The sequence below is a fragment of the Daphnia pulicaria genome, chromosome 6 (assembly GCF_021234035.1).
Source record: "Daphnia pulicaria isolate SC F1-1A chromosome 6, SC_F0-13Bv2, whole genome shotgun sequence".
NCBI lineage: Eukaryota > Metazoa > Arthropoda > Branchiopoda > Diplostraca > Daphniidae > Daphnia > Daphnia pulicaria.
The window spans coordinates 11,260,341-11,282,207 of NC_060918.1; the positions used below are offsets into that span (position 1 = coordinate 11,260,341).

A 21,867-nucleotide genomic window follows, 5' to 3' on the forward strand; every position below is an offset into this window, starting at 1 on the left:
ATTTAAGGAAAGTCAAAGAGACGCAGTTCAGCTTGTAGACGACGAGAGAAATAAGGTCGGCAGTCGCCAGCATCTAGTCGAAATGGGGAAGGGAAAAAAAATGAATCGACGGACCAAAGGGAAGACATCACGACAAGAAAAGATGGAAGACTCCCGACTCCCGAGGACGACGAGCTATGGCACGCTCTTTCTATAACGGGGCCATGCAGACCGGCTCTCTCCTATTGAAATCGTGAAGTATAATTCAAAACGCTAATCATTTCAAGCGTGCGCTAAAGAAAAGAAAAAAGAAATAAATAAAAAATACCCAAATAAGAAAGATTTAAAAATAAAGAAGAAACGAGGGGGGTTGTACCGTGCAGCTGGGCCACGGAGTTGAGTGCCAAGAGTTTTTTTTTTTTTTTTTTTCGGGAAGTTGTTGCACAAGATCTTGCGTTATGCATGCATAATCGAGCATGAGCTATGGCAATCCACCGCCAAAGTCGGATCGTAATTGTCTTCAGCTCGAGAAGAATGGCAAGGAGAGAGAGAGAGAAATAACTTTCGAGACGTCCTTTTGAGCATCCGCATGCTGGATAACAACAACAACAATGCCTGGTGGCCGTCACAACAACCGAAAACAGGGTTCGCAATAACAACTCTTCGGCTATTCACTATCAAGGGACTACACAATACCCGAAATGTTGTATACGTATAAGATGTACCTTGGTATAACCAAATTCTTGACTCGGTGTAGTGAATTTTTTTATGCGGATGACGATGCCACTGCAACTTATAGTTTACTCAACTGCACAGAATGATGGGCTTGGCCGCCGCTGCCGTCTCGCGTGGATTTGATTAATAATCACGAAACAACATGACAGTGTTGTACAATTGCTGGTGGTTGGCCCCCAAGTTTCCCGGTATATCTTCTCTGGTAGCTCGCTGTCGTAACTCTTCAAGGATTTCACCATTGAAAGGAGAGCGGCCATCATCCATTCCACATCCGTGCTGCCTATTTCTTGTACAAACACTCTTTCAGGCTTTTAACTATATTCACCATGGGTACACACGGATATACAAAACATTTGCTGACGTCAACCGACGTCAATTTTTTTCCTCTTCCAAATAAACATATTGTCCTTGACAGTTTTGTTTCTCTTCTCGGTATTAAGCGAAGTGATCAAGCACAGCTTTTTGGTTCTTTTATTTATTTTTCCTTAAATTCGTTTGGACAGAGAGCAGGGCCAAGGATTTGCGGTCGTTTTCTCCACAGCACAATTGCTGCATAGGAGCTCCGTTATATCAGCTGGCGATGCAATTAAGATAATAACATATAAATCAAAAAGGGAAGAGAGAGAGAGAGAGAGAGAGAAGCGGAATAGACGAGGTTTTATCAGGAGCCATGATCGCGCCATATATACGAACGCGGTTCTACTAGTAGCAGCTCTATACTACTATACAGCTATATCCTGTTTTTCGGTCGTTCTGTCCTTCATTAGCATCAACTTATAAATGCCAAGGGAATGGGTGGAGGCGAGGAAGATGTATAACGATATGTAACGAAAATACAGGACACGGCCACCTTGCGCGGCACGTCAAGACGACGATGATTGATCTGTATCTCTTCTCTCTCTCTTTACACACAGACAGACGTACACACGCTTGGACGAACGGTGAGCCAGCCTTATATGTGCACACGCAGCTATTGAGAGAGGGGCCCTCTCTTAGCTATATAACCGCTCCGAGTATCGTTGCTGCTGCTGCTGCTGCTGCCCGGCTCGCTTCGTGCCCGCGTGTGTTTCAGACGGGAGGGAGTTGTTGTGTTTGCATAATTCATAGACCGTGAAGCTTTCTAATGCCATACGCATGTGTGAGCAGAGAAACAGTCGGTGCCACCAGCAAAGTAGTCGGTTGGGCCAAGTAGCAAAGGCAGTAGCATCGGGACGGAGCCAAGAAATCGAAAACAAAATTCAAAGAAAAACAACCGAATTTAATGTAAATCAACCCCCCCCCCCCCCCCCCGTCGGTTGTTGTCGGATGTGTATGAAATCGAAACGCCAATTCTCTCAAAACACACAGACACACAAACACAACAGACACAAGGGTATCTGTGCGACTCTCTGGTCTCCCCTTTTTAGGTCCGTGTAAGAGAGATGAGCATCGGGCAACAGAACGGTCGTGAAAGGCAACTTACACGCGGACAAGACGCGGGGATGGCCGGTCAGTCACGTTGACCCGCAGCGAATTTATCACCAATACAGATAGATATTTCCCAGAGATATTCCAAACACTCGTTGGCAGTCTATACGTAGTAGTAGTATAACTTATGATATTTCCCTAAAGAGGAGAGACCCGCATGGCGTCTGACAAGTTCAAAAATGCGCGTTACAGCCATCGCAGTCAAATCTATAGAGACTATATTATTATACAAGAGCGCCAGCAAAGTTTCGGCTCGCCGTCGTACCTCCATCCTTTTTTTTCTTCTTCCTTAGTTAACGACGCAACTTGCCAGAGCCGAAATTGGTCAGATTGGTGCGGTCACGTCGTAAAATAGATGGTAACAAGTTATGCCCCATCTATTGCTTTAGTTATTGTAGTGTAGATACGAACCAACACATTCATATCCATATCTATCTAATACATCATCGCATAGTAGAGCCATTATTCCACTCTGTGATTTCTTGTTTGTTTTGTTGGTTGTTTTTAATTTCTTTCCTTTTTTCGAACATCGACGTTCCCTTATATATACACACATTCGTTATTGGGGTCTAGACTTTATGTATGCTGATGGATGATGGAATATCAAGCCGATGATTATTACAGTTATAAACTGGCGCAAGGCCAAGACCAGCTAGTCGGAACGGATAAAAGTGACGATGAACCTAAAAAGTTTAAATCTATCATCAAGCCGAGAAAAAAAGAAAGAAGGAGAAAGAAGCTCGAGAGGTTTGAAAAAAAAAAAAAAAAAAAAAACGAGCTATGTAGCGATAACATCCCAAACGAAGGTGAAATAAAAAAAAAAAACCTCGAGAAAAGTATAAAGTTGAAAAAGTCTCGGGCGATGTACTACGCGGACTCGAGCCATCGCACACCTTCAAACTGATTTATGCACCAGACTTTTCTCCTTCTTTATTCTCCCTTTTTCTCTTTTTTTACAATGTTGCGGAAAAGAAAAAGTTGTTCCCGCTTTGCCGAGCGCAAAAAAAGCAACAGCCAAAGTTGGAAGTAATGCGCTCATGTTCCGAAAAGACTTTTGAGATCTTTACTATATATATGCGGCCCCAGAGACTTGTTCTTATTTCTATTTCCTGACATTCCTAGCAACGACTCTTGAGTTTGTTGTTGCTGGATGATCGGGGCGACGACCCATATTCCACTTTATTTTTATTTTACCTACGCCGAAAAGAAAAAAAAAGAAGAAGAATCAACTAAGAAGAAAAGAAGAAAAAACGATCAAAGGTCACGTGAGTCGAGAATAACAGACATCGGAGAGAGGGAGGATCACAGCATAGAGGATATTATATATATATATATAGCAGTCTATCTTATGATCTATCTTCTCCCGTTGCGGATGGCGGAGTGTTTATAAGAGGTATAGGAAGTCACGCTCTTTCTCCGCTCCGTGAGTTACCGCTCTCCGCTGTGTCTCGGGTATCGCTCCGACCCCCCGAAAGTCCCAACATGAGACGAAGAAAAACTCTCAACAGGATGATGGAAAAAACATTGCGGGTAAAAGAGAGAGAGAGAGAAAAAAAAATCAAAATCAAAAGAAATAACAGCTGATCGCAGCCGAGGCTATACACACCAACACGTCCTCTTCCTCCTCCTCCTCCTCCTCCTCTGTACAAATATATACAAATGTATTGAAATAAATCGGTCCTTATACGACTTTGGCTCTTCCAACCAACGGCTTGCCGACACGCATTTTCGCTGCTTTATCTTTATTTTATTTTAGTTTATTAGATTTCATTTTTCTCTTGAATTTATGTATGCATGTAAGGAAAGAAAAAATACGATGGGTGGGGCGGATTAGCTAATTAGCCGGCAGGAGCCCGGAGCCATGATGAAAACAGGGTGAGAATATATATAATATAATACAACATACATAGGAGCGGCCAAGAGGAAAGAAAAGAAAAAGTTTCTTCTTCTTCTTCTCTTTTCGTAACTTTCGTGTAGTCCTCTCCTCTCTCTCGTACTACCTAATACCCTATAGCGGGGACGTGTCAAATACTTTGACACGGAAAATGGTGTGAAAGAGGAGAGAAGTGTCTCCAACTTGCCGTAACGCAGCCCAGCGCGCCCGGCCCGTCACGACGCCTATAAATAATACCACACATTTTTATAATATATAATGCAAGCAATTAACCACCATTGTGAGGCTCTTCCACGACGTTCGGTGTTATTTTTTTTCCCCTCTCTCTCTCTCTCTCTCCCTTGGCCTCTACTTCATCTTCCCTTTTGTAAAGGAAAAAAAAATTGTTATCCGCGCTGTCTCTTCTTCTTATTTTTCTTCAAATAGATCATCTCAACGATTATACAGGGGCAGCAGCTAGAGAGAGGAAAAGGGGAGAATAAATTCGAAAAAATGTTGTATAGAAAAATCTCGCAGCTTCGGGCCGTTCAGGTTCAAGAATCGAAACGATGAGAGGAATATCTACATAAGGACGACGAGGGAGAAATTTCTTTGACCCAACTGAGCGCGGACCACATACTACCACTATACCACTGCTATAGTATATCCTTATAGCTATATTTACAATAAATAGCTAACTTTGGAGTTCTTCTTTTCATAGTTTTGGGCTGTTGAAAATCTCTATGTTGTTTTTTCTTCTTCATTTTCCGCTTTTTTATCGCTGAGTTTGAAAATGCACATAAATCTCGAAACCGTCTCGTCTCGTCTTTTTTTCTTCTTCTTCTTCTTCTTTTTTCAACCCCATGGAAGATCCCCAAAAAAAGCTGCGGAATGCGTGGCCGCCCGGCCCGGCGGTATGTCTAATCCAAAACGCGACTGGTATATATCTACCACACCGACCGAATTCTTCTTGATATAATATTTCGTTCCTCTAAAAGTTCACCTATTATTCCCCATTTTCTTGGTACTGACTATTTATTTACAAAGACCATAGCATCAACGATCTCATCCGACAGGCTCGGAGAAATCTTGAAAACTTTGTTAACGTTCGTTAGAAATAAATAATAATAATAATAAAAAAAGAAAGGAAAACAAAAGAGGAGATAATTCGACTAACTTCCGGCTGAATAAAGGCTTTAATGTACTCCACCACTATATTAGACTATAAGAGTAAAGTATAGGTCTCATTTCGGCATCACCATCCCTTTTGCTCACAAGTCTCCCTCATTGTCTCCGCTCTCCTCATATCTTTCGAGATGGGTGGGATGGATGGAGGGAAATACCATTAAACACGAAGTTTAATGTCATTTCAGAAAGGAATAATAACAACAGGGGGAAGGAAGGAGGAGGAGAACGTATATAAAAAAAGAAACGAAAAAAGAAAAGCAATTTTCGAGGTGGAATAAAAAAAGAACTGGAAGAAAGATGAAAAGGTGAGTGCGCGCGGCTCCGTGAATGAGTGAGCATCAGCGAGCATCACGAATTCACGATACAATAAACGACAACACCGGGAGTTGTTTCTCGTTCCAAAGAGAGGGGGGGATCCGACGGAAGACAACAACAACAACAAAAAACAAGAATACGAAACAAAACTAATACAAAAAGTTAACACAAATAAAAAACAAAAAAAAAAGAAGAAAAAGGAGGAGCGCCGTGTGGATGTGAAAATGAAAATTGTCTCCATAAAAAGAACTCGGGACCAGGAGGGAAAAAAAATGTATAAAATATATAAGAGTGTATAGTAGTACCAACACACGGAGCAGTTTTTAACAACCATTTCGTTACTATGCTCATCGCATATAACTCTTTGATTTTGCAAGGCTCATTATCGTCATCTCTTGTCTATATCCTCCAGTTGGACGATAACATTTTACGACCGAGTAGTTTTTCTGGCTGCTGTGTGCAATTCGTTTCAGACGAACGAATTTTTTTTTGTTTTTGTTTGTTCCCTTTAAAAAATTCAAAAAGATGGATCGATGGAGATTCAAACAGAATCCCAAATTGCACTTAATCAAAAGTGTATTTCAAATCGAGAATGTTGTATAAGCAATTTATCATATTTTTTTTCCAAAGGGAGAGAGACGGAAATGGGCAATGAACGACATAACGTTTCAGGACGTTAATCAAAAGAGAAGGCCGCCGCTTGCAACTTTCAAGTTCCCCCCTCTCCTTTTAGTGGTAGCGTAATAGAGAGAGAGGAGAGAGTGTCTATAATGAAGTCATTGCCACTTGAAAAAATAAAATAAAATACAATTTGTTCAATATATTCAACAACATCACAGCTAGGCAGAAAAAATGTTCTCTAAAAAAACTTTCGGCACACTCCATCCCGTCAGGAAGTGAACTAACCCTTCAAACTGAACCAAATGTCGATTCTTCCGGCCTTTGCAACTCCCTAAACAAAGTTGAATTCATTAAAGAACTTTAGATTTATTTAGTTTGAGTTTTTTCCTCCTCTGTTCATTTCCCAGATAATAATATTATGCGCTCCAGCCTTTTCCTCTTCAACAGCGGAACCTCCGGGTAGACGTACATACGTATAATACAACAACTCTTCGTATGATAAACCTCTTGGTCGTCGTTGTCGCGTTCTCTCGAGTTTGAAAGCGCAAATTATACGACATCCTGGTGTATAACAACAAGCCGAAAAGTGGAAGACCTAAAATTAGACAAGAAATTCTTCACCCTATCCCAATAAACATCTGTACACTAGTATACAGCGTCATAACAACAATCCACATCCCACATCCCAAGGATGCGCATAGGGGTCGGGCAACATCAAAAGAATGCTGCTGTAATAGTACTTTCTGTGTATGCTGCAAGTTAGACTTGGTTCCCCACCCCCACCCACTCACCCTTCCATTTCGCCAGAAGACACGTGGAATCTGTGCTTGTGTGAGCGTTCGTTATTATACACCGCTGCCAACAACGATCGTATAGTCCTCGCCATCGCCATGCCGTGAACGAGGAGCATATAGACCGTAAGAGTTCCCCCCCCCCTTTTTCTCTCTTCTTCTTTCTCATTAGCTCGGCACGTAATAACAATAGCCACCATTATTACATTATCAAATTCATTAGGCACGCCTCGGCCCTTCTTATTTATATTTTTTTTTTGTGTTTCTCTCTCGGGTGGGTTTTTTTTTGGGGTATTCAAACACTTTTGGGGGTGTCTACATATACGAGAGAGAGAGAGAGACGCCAGAAAGACGGCGGGATATAAGGAGTGTGTGTGTGTGTCTTGTCTGCCTGCCAAAGACCGGCAGAGTTCCCATCCATTCTTGGGTTCTTCATTTCGGAATTATACACATCCATGCGTGAGCGCTATACTGGCAATGAGGGGCAGCATGCAGCAGCTACAAGGGTCGTCGCGCATATAAACAGAAAGAATACAAAAATATGGGACACATTCTGCGCTTCTCGCTTTCGAGATTGCGGTGGGACCTATTAAAAGGTTGCGCTTGTCAAGAAGATCGAGACCGAAAAGGAAAGAACAAGAAGAAGAACGGCTTTTTTGGGTGTTTTTTGGGGGGTGTTTTAATTTTTGATGTAGTCAGCGTTGGGGTTTCCCTTCTAAAATCTAATCGAAACGAAACAAAAAGCTTCACGCTGTTGTTTGGATCCAACGTTTCTGTGTTGCGCACCTTACCGGTGGGTCTTTGCGTGTTTGTGCGGGCACTGCCGCATGCAAAGTATTATGTACTCCATGTTGCGTATATAAGGTGCTTATCTCCCTCTATAGACACACACACACACGCGTATATACAGCTATGGCTACACAGCTGTTATATGGTTGGAAAGCCGCTTTTCATTCCTGTAAAAGGGGATTTTGCGGTGTGATTTCCTTTTGTTTTCGGGGTCCGTTTTGAAGACAGTTTTTCATTTTTGTCGTCGTGCGTGATGCGAAAAGATTTGGCTTTTACGATTTAAGAAGTCGAGGACAACAACAAAAGAATAAGGTGGGGTGGATGGGTTACGAAATAACAACACCCAGAAATATGAAGGGAAAACAAAAAACACAAGTCTGCACGCTCACTCACGAGAGGGGTTCCCTGTAGCCCGGACTCTGTGTATAGCTATAGGGTTTTTGGTCCATATTATATTTACTGCCCGTCTTATATTACCTATTATATTTTAAACTGCACATACGTACCTACACGCCTTTAATAGTACTTTCCTTCGTTTCTTTTGTTTCGAGTCTTCAATGACCTGACCCTCCTATCAACCCCTGTAAGAAAAACGTTCTCCTATTTTTCTTTTTTCTTAGAAAAAAATATGTAATAACTTGGACGTAACTGTAAAGAATATTCGCTATAAAGCATCAAGCGGAATACCGTCCAACTTAGTTACTCCTGCTGCGTGTATAGACCTCTACATACGCCATATGCGTCTAAATAATATAAATCTCAATTTCTCGCGTCCGGTGTGTTTTTGTTTTTTTTTTTTCCCCCTCGAATCCAGCACACGCACGCATTTCAATGTGCCACCAAGACCGTAGAAAACAGTTGCCGATGCCTAGATACGCTTTTGCGTGATGCGCAATCCTCCCGCGTTCCTCCCAGTTTTAGCACCGCGAGCCCAGCGACCGAGAAAAAAAAAAGCAACGACATAACGAATATCTTTTTGATGTTCGTATTTCCTTTGAAACGAATTGCCATCAGTACATAAATATTTAAGGACTGTACAGTCGAGAGGGTTGATGGGGGAATGATATACATGTGCGCTTCCCATTATAAAATAAGAAACAAGAAAAGAAAGAAAGAAAAAAAGGATCTGAGAAATGTCAAAATCAAAATGGAACGTAATACCTTCCGAGTTTTTATAGATCTTATACAGTACTCTGGAGCGCGCTTCCTTTTCTTGCTCGAGCCTTTTAGCCCCCATATTTTGACTTTTAATGTCTTCCCCTAAAAAAAAAATTTGGAACCGCGTCGTTTTTATTTGTCGCTTCAAATTTCCCCGGAACCGAGTCGCCCTTTATTCTGGTTGTTACGACTCGTTATTATATTATCATTTCATTTTGATTCCATATCCCGCTACTTGTCAAATAGATTTGTGCTACCGCGCGCTGTCCCTTTCGTTTTTATTTTAATGACGGTACGGGGGCCGTAAAGAAGGAAAGAAAGAAAAGAAGAAAACAAAATGATTATTATTTGCTTTGTGAAATTCTTGTATTTTGTCCGCGGTCAGAAAAACGGAAAGGAAAATGGTGGGGCGAATATGTTCCGCCTCGTCACGTCCAATCAAATCGTCGCGGTAATCAAAAGGAGTTGAGAGAAAGTAACGGCGAAAACCCTAGACGTCGTAACGACTTGTGTGTTGTGACAGTTGGAAGAGGAAACGACAAAATAAAGCTCTCAAAAGTTCCTCACAGAAAGACACACACGTGACTGCCTGAACGAAAATAATAAAAGGTCGGGAGAACGAGAGAGAGAGAGTGGGGAAGATCGTGTGGTCACACATCGCCCCGTTCGTCTTGGGAGGTCAAAGATGGTTACCGATTAGATCTATTAAATCGACAAGAATAAGGGGAACAACAAGCTTTCATCTCCGCATATTTTTCGAGTAGTAACCCGCTGCTCTTGTATTTTGCTAACCTCTTCCACCCTATAAATAAATACGACGAGAGACACTCACACCGCAGCACTCCGTCTAACGTACAAAACTTTGATATAGTTGACCTCACGAGCAGAACCCGAAAAGAGAAAATTCCACATTTTTGTTTCTTTTTACCAGAGGCCTTTTTCTTTATTCATAAAAATTCTTTTTTAGAAAAGCTCGTCGGGGTTTGTTTTCTATATACGTCGAAGACAATAGCCCCGCGTGTTGCGCTTCCTCTCTGACTCTCCTCGGTTCTTCTCCTTCTACCTACTCACCAAAACAACCCACCGAAAAGTAGAAGAAGAAGAGCGAACCGACTGAAGCGTAGCGGAGATAGGACGACGACCAACCGACCGACCACCTTCTATCTTCTTGTGGGCGCTCGAGGTGGTGGTGGAGCAGAAGCAAAAGAGCGGCAGCGACTGCTGGCAATGTGATTTTTCATTTTCCCACGAACCGCACGGCTGACCCCGATGTTTGACTCTTTGAATTGCTTTGAGTGTAGTCTGCCTGATGTCGGAGGAGGCTCGCTCCACGATATTGTGTGGGGCGTGCGTGCAGAAAAGACTCTTCTTCTTCTTCTTCTTCCTCCTCTCTCGTCTTATTCAGCCGGGGAAGAATGCCGGGGTCGGCCGGCTGCAGAGATGAGCAGCCTCTAGTGTGGTCGATTGTTTCAGTTGAAGCGCATAGTGTACCCACTACACGCGGTTGTGTGATGCCATCATCATCATCAAAAGAAAAACAAAAAAGGGCTTTGCCCCGTTAATAATATTAGATTTTCGACCTCTCCAATTTTCCCGGCTTTCTACCCTTCGTGCGGTGTCGTCGTCATGGCTGTTAATATCACCCTATACCCAGCAACTGCCCTTTTTTCAAAACCAAAAATCTGTTCCACACAACCCTCGGCCATGTCGTTCATTAAGCGGCGAAAGTCATCATCCGGCTTCGAACCTTATAATTCGATACATTCTTTTCCCCTCCAAAAAATAAAAGACTTAAAAAAAAAACAGCATTTTTCAAATGGGTACATACGGAAAGATAAGAGAGATGAGGCTACCAGTTCCAATATGCAGGAGGGAGAGCAGGAAGGAGGGTTATAGTCGAGGGAAAATGACGCCTCTCACACATAGGGGAACACTTTATTGCATTTATGTCCGATTGCACTTACCCGAGGAGGCAAAAGAAATGTATTAAGTGTTGTTGTATCATTCAAAGGGCACATCTAGTAGTATAACACATAAGTAGTAACATACTGTACGGTAAATTCTCTTCTCCCTTATTTTATAAAAACGAAAATGGTGTTTCATTTTTTTCCCCCGTTGTTTATTATAGCCCGTAGCCGAGAAAGACGAGAGAGGGAAAAAAAAGACACACACGTAGTGGTGGTAGAGACCTGATGGTTATGATTACGGCCACAGCATTTAAAAAAGAAAAAAAAAACGAAATGCCGTGATCGTATGAATAAAAAAAGGCAGAATGATGGGGGACAAGAGGAATAAGAACTCAAAGTGACTGCTGCTGTAGCTCTGTGTGGATGTCACTCATAAAATATACATTAGAAACAACGGTCGCAATTAGCGTGTACGGGGCATTAAATTCTCTACGGTCCCGCACGACGCGCCTCGCCTCGACGTCCCCTATACGCCGCGCACACAAAAAACACGGATGCAAATCAATCCCATATCAATTACTTTCGTTTCAAGAAGAAAAAAAAAATACGTCAAAAGTTTTGAAAACAAAAATCAAGAGAACGTGTCACTTTCTTAGATACACTTTTTTTCTACCCTTTTATTTAGATTTATTTATTTATTTTTTGTTTGTGGTGCGCGGGTGATGTTTAGACAACTCTCGACGCCGGAGCGTCTGTTGCGCCGCGATATATCGCGCACGTCGACTCACGTCCAGTTCCTGCATCGCTCACACACACAAATTCAGTGGATGGAAAAAAACGGAAAAATAAAAATGCCGCCGCCAGAGTTTCGTGTCAAGTGAAAGACAAAAGCAAATAATCATCATAATGAATACGCTACATTATACACACACACATACCACTTTTGCAACCCACATACACACACACACCAGCAGCGGCCGGCTCTTCCCTATTTATATATGTATGCATACATGTAATATTCACGAATGTTATATTCTCTCACTCCTACCGACGCGTGAGTCTCTCTCTCGCGCCGAAGTCATTACGTATGGAAAATAATGTGCATGTGGTAGAGTCGGCTCCATCCGAATTTGAGTTTTTGTTTTTTGTTTTTTCGTTCAGGGGGTTTTTCCTTCAATTTCTATTTTTAATTTCATTTGTTATTTGTTACAAGGTGCCTGCATGGAAACAATCCGGAGCGTTAGAATGACTAAACAGTGCGAGTCTAGCATTCATTACAGTAAACCACCGACACCAGCTCACTCTTGAAAAAAAAAAAAAAAAGAAAGAATAAAAAACACACGCTGTAGATGTCTAATGCGTTAAATGAATGCTGGGCGGATGGGATGTTGTTAGAAGATGGAACCGAGTGAAGAGGAAGGAGAAGAAGAAGCGGTTCTTGGTAAATTTAATATGCCTCTATTCTATATAACAAAGCGCCATCTGGTTGATCCAATTCATTAGTAATGCAATACACTAGACCGCTGTGTGCGGAAGAGAGAAGGGAATTTGAAACTTTTTTTTCTATCTCTCTTGTGCTGCTGCTGCTGCTTTTGGTCCAGAGGAGGATGAAACGAGCGGGGCTAAAGGGTATGGCGCATATGTAATACACAAGAACATATTAGATGCGTTCGAGTGTATATCGAAAAGGGGAGAAAAACAAGACAGACATATAGGCTGGATACGGTAAATATAGAAGGGTATTATGATACTGTGCCGACAGCATTCAGCCGTGGCGACTATATGGGGGCGGATTGTAAAATAAAATGAAAAAAAAAACAAAAAAAAAACAAGGAAGAAGAAAAAATCACCCATCCGACCGTAGTCTCGGCTCACGAATGAAGAAGAGAAAAAAAAAATTTTCGTTAAAGGCATAGACTCAATTCAGCGACAATATAAAAGACACACAAGATCCAGAAGGATTTTTTTTCCCCTTTTCCGGGGACGAAAAAAAGAAGATGGGGGTAAAATTTAAATCGTGTAAATTGTGATGAAGATGCTCAAAGGACCGTGGCAGAATGATGCATGGCACAAGACCCCGTCGACTGTTACGCCGATGAACCCGGCACCGAAATTCTTCCTTTCTTAAGTGTGACGAAACCGGCTCGGTTGGGCTTGACTGGGGCTAAACACGGGCCAGTGCACAACGCGTATGCCGAGAATGTGTTTGGTATATCATTCCCATTTGAAAAAAAATTCTGAATCTTTTTTATTCCCCCCTCAGACGATATTATATTTCGAATTGATTTAGTTTAGTTTCATATCATTTCCGCTTCTTTTCTTCGGCCAGTCGCCTGGACTGTGCAACGTGAACATAACACAAATAACAAAACACACACACATAGCCACCAAGGGCGAAATGGTATAGCGATTCTTCCCAATTGTTGTGTATAGCTTTTCAAAATGCTCTTCTACCAAAACAACACGACATTTCTATACCTTGGAAGTCAAAAATACAAGAAGACGGAGATTTTCTTTGGGGAATAATAAATTTGGAAAAAGGAAAAAAAAAAAAAAGAGAAAGGTCTTAAAGGTTCCAAAGCAATTTCTGTTCCTGCTGCCCCACGTGTTGTTTTTCTTTTGGGGGGGTTGGATTTCTTTTTTTTTTCATCGAAAAGATGCGGCTCTCTCTCACAATCGTTTTGCAAAAAAGGAAAGAAAAAGGTGGAAAAAGTTTGGAGGTGTCAAACAAACGTAACACGGGCCAGCTAAAAAAAAAAAAGTAGAGAGAGGCCGGGCCATAAGGAAAAGAAGAAAAAAAAAAGGTAGAGAAGAGGGCAGGAGCAGAGAGCGCTGGTAAGATAGAAGAAGAATTACTCTTTGGGCTAAGTGACAAGTCTTTGGGCTCCGCCAGCGCCATAAAATCCATCCCCACAGCGGGGATGGACAAAAGTCTCTTTTTTTCTCTGTATATATATACGTCTTGTATTTATATACGCAGCTATAGATCTCTTATTTGATGTATGTGCATACAACTATACATAAACATTTTCCGAGATGGTGTATAGCGCTTTTTTAGATTTCACTTCATGCCAGCGCCGCCTTTTTGTCCAGTTATTTCCATTTGGCTGCTGCTGCTGCTGCTGCTGGATTTTCTTACCTTTTGCAAACGACCCCAGTTGGAAATGTACAAGAAAAGAATAAGGAATAGATCGATTGGGACAGCGCCCAAGTGGGTCTCGAGCTTTTTGGCAGAAAAACTCCACGGGGCCACCACCATCAGTTTGCGTCGTTGTTAGTGTGAAACGCCAAAAGAATCCGAATGTATAATACAAATCAGGGCGGTATAGTATATCTCTTATCCCGTTCAAATAGCGCTCGCAAAAAGTCACAAAGGTGTGCGGCGGCCGATGGGGGGGAATTACAGGCTACTACCCACATTGCATCACCTGCTGCCGTTGTGATATTCCTCTGAATATAATCCGAACGACAGTTTACCTCGACATTTATTTTTGACACGGTAACACGAATTCGGTCTCCATAGAGCTGCTGGGAGAATGGAAGAGATGGACAGGAAAGAAAGACAGCACTGGGGTGGAAACCAAAAAGAAGACGAGTATTTTTTTTTTTTTTTTTTTTCCCTCTCCTGGAGAGGTTTTGATTTTTATGGGGTCTTGTGCACGGCGGAGAATAGGAGAATATGAGAGACCCCAGCCGAGAAGTTATACCGTGCGCATATAAATTGTAAGACTATGGGAAAGGAGAGGAGGTCTTAAAGCACAACAGGACAATGAGAGGGAGGGAATCACAAAAAAGCCGAAGAGATGAGGGTAATTAGGTAATCTTAATAAAAGAATGGGGAGGTAAAAAAAAGGGAAGAAATTGTAAGAAATTGAAGAAGAAGACGATAGAAAAATGGGTGGAGGACTGGAGGTACCGCAGAAGAATCTAAACACAAGGAGGTGCTCGAAACGAGTTTATACCATCAGCGAAACAGACATTTTGTGGCCGGCCTCGCAGCACCGCAAGAAGAGTAAGCACACACACACACACACACACACATGTAAAGGACGCGTATATTCCGGAAAAATAAGAAGTAGGAGGGAATGGGGCCTTGATAAAACAATTTCCCATTAGCCTTGAATAATAATTAACTTTTGATCAAAATTCACAACGACCGAAAGCAGAGATGCAAAATATGAGCCAAACACGTACATGGTCTTGCCCGATAATCAAGTCAAAGCTCATAGAACAGTAGAAGCGTTTACATTGCCAAAATGCCAGTCTCTTCTCATCGGGCGAATAAATAGACCGAAACTGACGTCGGGAAAAGGCTCTCACGTTCCAAAGATCGCGCCGCTCCAGGACATTAAGATATCACATATGGACATGAGGGAATCAAAGAAAAGTTCTGTCTTTTTCTATCCCCAGCGCCGTCAACAAATAAAAAAACAAAAAAAAACAAAACAAGAAATAATAATAATTTTAAAAAAAGAAATCTAACCAATTCGGATGACTGACTGGGCGACCCTGTTGATGCGATAGTGTCACATGCGCATACAGCAAGGGCAAACAAACAACGCACAAAACAAAAACGCGAAATGCATAACCGATGGAATCGACAAAAGGAGCGAAGGAGGTCATCACTCCGTGCATAAATAGACGTGAAGCTTTTTTTCCCCCTCACAATACCGAGAAGCTTCTTGTTAGTAAAGGCAAGAAAAGAAAAGAGATCGATTTTTATAGAGAAGGATATCATACGGAATATTATATACGCTATATATATATATCGTTACACTCGTCGTTCGTGATTTCTTTTTGACCCGCTGCGCGTTCGCTTGTAGCATATTTTTCATCGATCGTGATTTTTGACTCCCTCTATCCTCCACGAGTTTTATTTGCCACGTTTCCGACGACTTTTGTGTTTACTAGAAGGAGAAAAAAAAATCAAACGATCCCGGCATGAAAGAGGATGACGACCGTTCTCAGCAATTTCACAAGATTATTATATTCTTTAGAGAAATTATTTGAAAAAAAAAAAAAAAAAATTATTTCTAAACTTTGTTTAATAGTTTTTTTTTCTTTCCTTTTTTCCTTCAAGGAATCAACAACAAAAAAAGGACCTGGAAACATTTCGCCACGAACGAGCATCACAAAACAAGCCACTAAAAATGCAATACACACACAAAAGAAAAACAAGGAATATAAAGAAATAATAATAACAAAAAAAAAGGGAAGAAAAAAAAAACTCCCACAAAACAACAAGGCATTTTCCTGTTTAATTGACGGTTCTTTTGCCTTGACGGGTTATTGGTCACGGTAGAGTGGCGCCATTATATTTCCTCCCAGAAAAAAAACAAAAAAAAAAAAAAAAAAACGAGAAAAACCCTTCTCGTCCTTCAATTTTCGTTAAAAATCAAACACATGGTTTGTGTAGCGTCGAGAAAAACGAGCGGCCGCCCGCCTCGAATGAATCAGCGTCTTCCAGAAAGAATTCAACAAGAAAAAAACAAAAATAATAAAATAAAAGATGACGAGGAATTGCTTACTTTTTTTTTCTTCCTCTCTTTTTCCTTCCTTTTCAATCCGAAGGTTATTTAGATGAATAATGGGAATTAGATTGTGTTTGTCCGTGTGCAAATGTGGAAAACCCCCAAACAAATGTTGAAATTAACCTTAAACACGTGCCAAATTTTGCGTTTTTAACATGTTTGATCGAATCTCGAACGGGCTGGCAATAACAACCTTCAAGCACGAAAACTCTAGCCCGCATTTCTGCCGTTCCGCTTGCAAAAAAAAGTATCACGATATTCGTAATGCGAATTGATTTCTCGAACGATTGAAATGACCCGAAAAGACAAGTTCCCTCCAAAAAAAACCTGACGACTCTATTTCCACACGTGTACACTCTATTTGATTCGTTCAACACGACTTAAATTGGATAAAAAAAATATTGGATAAAAAAAAATGTACGATAGATAAAATGTTTAAGTGCAGTGCGGACAAAAGACGGGTTTCTCCGGCACAGTCGTTTCCTCGTTTTTTTCTTCTTCTTCTTTTCTTTTCTTTTCCTTCTCCTTTGATGTTGTGAATCCTCTGTGACAAATCAAAGGGTAGCAGGTGTACTACTACGGTACACCGCCACCAACCATTATGCGATTCTATTTCTGTCATGTCGGGAAGTCGTTCAAATGCGGTGAAAGAAAAAAGGTGTCCTTCTCAGCTTATCTTCTATATCCTTATTATGTCCTTGTCTCTCTCTCTCCGTCGGTCTGCGGTTGTCAATTGTTCTCTGTTCTCATTGACCGCCCTCCAATCATTAGCCCATTCCGAAAGCCACTCGAGTCGATAAATAATAATTGGATAAACCAACAAGCAAACGAAACAAAAAACAAGAAAAACAAAAAAACGGAAAATTGATTACAGAGAGAGAGAGAGACAAGTCGGTTTACACGGGAATCTCGCAAGTCTAACCACCTTATTATATATTTATTCGCTCTATACTTTTTAAATATTAAATGATATACAACGCGTACCCGTTGAACTTCTGACGGGAGTAATCCACACGATCTCAGCTTGAGGAAGCCACACCAAAAGTGAAAAAAAAAAAAAAAAAAATTGATATTAAAAAAAGTGAAAAAAAAAAATACAACTCAAATAAAAAAAGGAAAGGAGAGACGTCCATAGGGAACGAATGATGTAGTACGAAGGGGGGTAAAGGCTTTATTGCATTTTGATGTTGGACGGAAATCGGGACGCCTATCTTCACGCATCGTCCCTTCTGTGTGCAACACCTCTCCGCTGGCCGTTTCTCTCCCCATTAACTTGTTTAATGTTCAAAATGTTTTTTTATTCCAAGCAGGGAGTTTCTTTTTTGTCTGTCGGTGCTCTCACTCGTCATCGCCTTATTATTTTTTCTCTCAATACTTTTTTTTTTTTTTAGAAAATAACACTCATCGAAATTCCGACTACAAAAGCTTCCGGTCTTTACGGTTCATTTTTTTGTGCATTAAAAAAAAAGTTACATTTAATTCATAAAAACGGCTGCGCCAGACATATAGGACGGAGAAACGATCTAATAAAAATATTAGAAAATCATCATCATAATGGGAAGGGAAAAAAAAATTCCCTGTTGGGTTGGAATAATGTTGAGAGCAATAGCTTATACGCTATATATTTACTAGCCGAACTGCTCTATAGAGGTAGCAGGGACTCTCGGAACACGCCCTCCTCTTTTCACTCGTCTTTCTCCTCTCATCATCAAATGTCTACGTGCGGCAGATGGTTACTCTAAAAACGAAAGAAAAAAATTGGATCCGGTATGTGTACTCTCTTTTTGTTGTTGTTGTAGTATAATATTTTTCTCCTTTATATTTTTTGCCTCGATCGTATTCACAGCGAACACGCAATCTCTTCTTGTCTGTGTGTGTGTACAGCGCGCGCATGATAGAATATTTAACTGACATCAGATAAACAACCCGAAAAAGTTTTTTTTTTTGCTCACAAACACACCTCATCCAACCTATGGCGCACATTGAAAGCGCGCACGTTATCAATTATGATTAGATGAGAGGGGAATACATTTGATGTCTGTTTCTTTTCATTTCTATATCTACTGCGCAACCTTACTCGGCATAATATAACCTTTTTTTTTTCCCTCCCGTCGACCCGTTGTGTGACGGAGGAATTGCCAACGATGAAAGACTCGCAGCTTTTATAGGAAAAGATGGCCAGCAGAGAGAGTTTCCGATTTCATGGTCAGCCGAAAGAAAGAAAAAGCTAACCGAAAGAAGAACCGATTCAAAGTCAGGACCGCGTGTAATCCGGGGGGTGGAAGAGAAGAGACGAGGGAGGACGACGTACATAATAACGGAATAGAAAAGAGAAGACGAAGCGGAGCAAGACATGTGCATTTGTATCCGTCACGATAGCCAGAAACATGTGCGCCCACCACATTGCGCTCGCTGGACTCTCAAACTGCTTTTTCGGTCCTACACCCAAGTTGCAATGGCAAGAAGATGAAAAAGCCAAGAAAATGGAGGTTACAGAGTACATGTTCAACATAAATTCTCATCTACTTCCCCCCCAACCCTCCAACCCAGGAGATGGTGTACAGAAATTGACTCATCTGCTCGTGGAAATTCATTCCAGATGACCGACTTGAAATTCAAACCGGATAGTATATAGATCTGAACTGTAACTAGCGTGCAGTATACGACATCAGAACTGATTCGCCGTTGCGCAGATGTACATACAACAACACAGCCATATTTAGGAGCAGTTTTCTCAGGTACGAATACATAAAAATATTGTATAATGTAAACGCCGGCTGACAATGTTTTCGGGTGGCCGACATTTATTGGACGGAAATTAGGTGGTAGAGAGCCGCGGTCAGCAGCGCTGTGTTTGATCAATGCGATAGAAACACGCACCTATTTTTTGTTTTTTTATTTATTTTGTCCTATAATTCCACCCCCGCTTTTGTGAGTCCATAAAAATCGGGCGACTTTCCGACTTTCACGCATTCTCATCCGGCAACTTTTAAGTACACAAAACTCAGTTAATCACTCTCTCTCGGAAAAAAAAATGTGTTTTGCTTCTTCTAACTGAAGCTTGGCTTATTACCTGCACACACACATACAAACTTGATGATTGCGCTGTGTGGGTGCCCCTGGAATGGCCATATATCTCGGGCGTGAAGAGAGGGAAGCATGTCCCGAGGCAACTGCTCACAAATAACACGATTACAATTGACCACCTTTCACATCACGCGTGATAAAAGATTGGTGGCCTTCAATTATCGTTCGTGTGTGTGCAACAATGTTGGAAAGAGAAAAGAAAAAGAAAGAAGAAGAAGAGTAAAAACCGCATGTTCATTTACGACAGACCACGGTACGTTTCAAAGTCACGTCGTCGTTCCCTTGCAAAAGAAAAGAAAATAAAGAAAAGAAAATAAAGAAAACAAACAAAAAAACTATAAACTACCGATACAATAATGATCATCACCCGGTTATTTTCCCTTCAACAACTATATTGTACGCCGGGAGTTTTTTTTTCCCGGTTGATCTATGATGGCTGTTGCGCGGCTGTTATCGCATATAAATCGAATCATTCTCCGTCACGAAATGTGGCACTCTGTACAGGAGCTCAAATTTTCAGTCGGAATATTATCCGTAGCGCGGACAATGTTTTTTGTTTTGTTTTTTTTTTTCGTTTGGCGTCGAACTATTTCCCATCGTCAGCCGGGCCGTTTCCGCCATCGTTCGGGAGAAATAACGCTCGGTTGACTCTCGGTTTGAGCTGATCAGCAGCAGTCAATGAGCAATAAACACGCATCAACCATTACCCGATCTGGTATTGCCTCAGCTCTCCGGATTGGCTCAGCACTCAACAAATAAAAATAAAATAAAAAAAAAGAGAAGGGGAAAAACAAAGTCTCGTTATAATCAGAACAATCCGAAAGTCATTCGAGCCGAGACAGAAAAAAAAGAAGAAAAATGTGTAAAGAAAATCGATTCGCCGATGCACTTCAATCACTCTTTGTCGTCGACGGGCCCCCTCCTTTTACGCTCTAGTAGCTCTAGCGCGCCAGTTATAAAGAGTGAAAGAAACTATTGCGTTATAAATACGGCTGACAATGTTTGCTTTCGGGACACATTTCCTCAAAAATAACGGTCGGAAATGTTGGACTGATGAATCAGTCAATGAGCGATAAACACGCATCAGCCATTACCATCGTCGTCACAACTGTATTAGACTATTGCCAGCCAGTAGGAGAGAGAGAGAGAGAGAAAAGTCTATTTAATCGCAATCTAAAACCATTAGAGGGGAACGTATAATAATAAGAGCGGGGCGGAATTGGAAACGAGGACAACTGCTGACACATTTCGTACGTTTTCATAGTATCTAGAATTCAGCGACGATGACGACCATGTCAAAAGGCTTATCAGATAATGGAATCTTCTAACCTAGAAAAAACAACAAAAATGGGAATACTTGAAAAGTTTCGAAGAATTTTCCCATTTAATTGTCAGCCACTATAGAAGACGGGGAAATTCGGAAAGAAAAAAGGGCAATTTTCAGTCGCAGTTGGGTAACTTTCCGCCGACAAGTCTATAGGAGAGCTGTCATTTGGAATAGAAACGGCCATCAAAGTCTTGCAGGATACCAAAGTTTTCCCGAGCGAGATTCCTGTGAAATGAATCAAATGTCCAATCCAGATGGCAGCAGCAATCAGAGGCACTCGCCTCGCTCGCAGCCCTACAAGTGTGTGAGAGGGAGAGCAGAGAGCTCGATCGGTCCGTCCTTCGTTCCAAGGAAAGAAACCGAGAAGGAGCGCTCCTCCTACCACCGTATAGATCACAAGAGCTCCGCTTTCGGAAAAGGCAAAACCCCCCCATCTTTTTTTCTTCTTCCAACCAAACTCCCCTGAAAAAACACAAGAGAGAAAAAGAGACGAACAGAAAAAAAGAAAGAAAAAATTTGAATATAATCTGATATTAGGGTGGTCTTCCTTCTCATCCTGGGCGCTTGTCATCCTTCGCATGAGGGAAACATCAAGTCCCCCACAGACCTGATGGTACACATGCACATATCTATGTATATATATGTGTGTGTGTGTGTGCGCGCATTCGTTCAACCCAACAAAACGTGGGGGCAACGGGATTAGGTTCCGAACATGGACAAATATGCCGTCTGCCCGTCGCCTGCCCTTGATGTTTTGTTGTTCGTTTTTTCCCCCTCAATGGTAAATATGTATTCCAGTTCTTTTTTTTTCTGTTCCTATATCCCTCCTCTCTCTCTCACTATCGTGGCTTTTGCGGTGGCGGATATATATCTCCTCATTACCAGCCAATATACTTTGGTTGCTCCAGTACAGACGATGTATAGCGTTTCGGGTTTTGTGTGTGTGCTTGTGTTCTGTCGATGGTGTGTATAGGATATGAGGTAAGCGATGCCTATGGGGGAAGTAACGTAACAAGGTTCCCTCGTTCCCCGACGCGTCCACCTGACTGCACTTTCTCAACGTTTTCTAATAGGGCGCCCACAATCGCTTATGACGCAA

General features: G+C 41.5%; 1 protein-coding gene across 2 annotated transcripts in view; it reads right to left on the reverse strand.

Moving 5' to 3' along the window:
* LOC124344416 (cysteine and histidine-rich protein 1-like) overlaps positions 1–21,867 on the reverse strand; it is a 115,482-nt gene that overhangs the window by 74,901 nt on the left and 18,714 nt on the right. The gene's annotated exons all lie outside the window — the stretch shown is intronic.